This window comes from Nycticebus coucang, chromosome 3 (genome assembly GCF_027406575.1).
Source record: "Nycticebus coucang isolate mNycCou1 chromosome 3, mNycCou1.pri, whole genome shotgun sequence".
NCBI lineage: Eukaryota > Metazoa > Chordata > Mammalia > Primates > Lorisidae > Nycticebus > Nycticebus coucang.
Genome location: NC_069782.1, coordinates 27,751,314 through 27,752,904, shown reverse-complemented (window position 1 = coordinate 27,752,904; position 1,591 = coordinate 27,751,314).

Sequence of the window (1,591 nt, the reverse complement as noted above, 5' to 3'; positions counted from 1 at the left end):
TTAGTAATTGCCACTAGTAAAGTGAGAGAAGCCCCGAGCACCATCCCCGGTACCACTGACACTTACTATGGGCAGGTGCTGCCCTGAGTGGGCTATACGCATTAACTCACTCCTCACAACCACCCCACCATGGAGAGGCTTTTCGTGTCTCCATTTTACAGATGAGGAAACTATAAAAGCCACTATGCAATAATGCTCACTTTTGTTATCAAGATCAGTAATGTATTCAACAATAACCTACCGAGGATTTCCAGGTTTCTGGCAGACTTCATTTTGTTTGTTTCTGACCTTTTCACTGCTCATCGAGAGCTTCCTTACTAGACTTTTTCTGTGTAACTTGCACATTTTAAAAGCTTGTTTTACTTTTTTAATCTATTGTTCATCTTATTGGTGAAAAACCTCTAGCGCTGCTGGACAGGTGTTATAGAAAAAAACATTTGCTGGGCCCTTCCTAGTCAGCAACGTGTCTTTGAATTCCATTCAATTCAGCAAATGTTTATTGAGAAGCCACTAATTTCCCAGCATGACCCTGGAGGTGCCAGCTTCAGAAGTTCAAAATCAAGGCAAAAAAAGCACACACATCACTGCAATAGAAGAATAGGGTGTATGCTCTGCTTGTCTTATAATTGAAATACAAACGAGGATGATTGAGAAAGATATGATCTACTACTGTCATGCTGCCAACTATCAGAAGGTATTTTTCTAAACTTAGTTGATTTTTTTGCTTTTTAAATAAGAAATGTACAAGCGGTCCAAAGCCTTTTTAATAGGAAGATGTAACAACTCCATACATCTGATTGATCTGAGAATTGCATTCTAAATTACCTGGGTTTCCCCTAATTACCTACTGTTTAGACGTAGATTTTTCAACAAATAAACTTTTGCCTTTTTTCTTTTAATTTTCATGTATAGGAAGATAATCTTTGAAGATACACCTAATAAGCAAAACAGTAATTGTTGAAGAAGAATCGGGGCCTGGCGCGCTTATGTCTCAGTTGAAAGGAATATGATTTTTGCAATAGTAAAATAGGGATCTGTCCTTCCCATCAGGGTTAGGACACTTCCTTCTGACTATTCCTCCTCTCTATTTAGGTAAGTACTAAAATAAACAGGAAAGGGGAAGCCCTAAGCAACAGCCCCAGTAAATTATGATTATAGGTTTGTATGTATAGAAGGGGATAGATACAAAACTATAGGAATTCCCTATTTGTATTTTATGTTGTTTTTGTCAGTATTATTTTTAATTGTTTGGGATTCATTGAGGGTACAAAGAATTAGGTTATACTGATTGCATTTGTTAGATAAAGTCCCTCTTATAATTGTGTCCCACCCCCAAGAGGTGTGCCATACACTGTGACCCCGCATCCCCCTCCTTCCTCCTCTCTCCCCATTTGCTCATTCCCCTACCCAACCCCTCTGGTATTAGCTCATCTGCTGCCTTCATATTAGAACTGAGTACATTAGATTCTTGCTTCTCCATTCTTGTGATGCTTTACTAAGAAGAATGTATTCCACCTCCATCCAGGTTAATACAAAAGATGTACAGTTTCCATCTTTTTAGTGGCTGAATAGTATTCTATGGTATACCTAT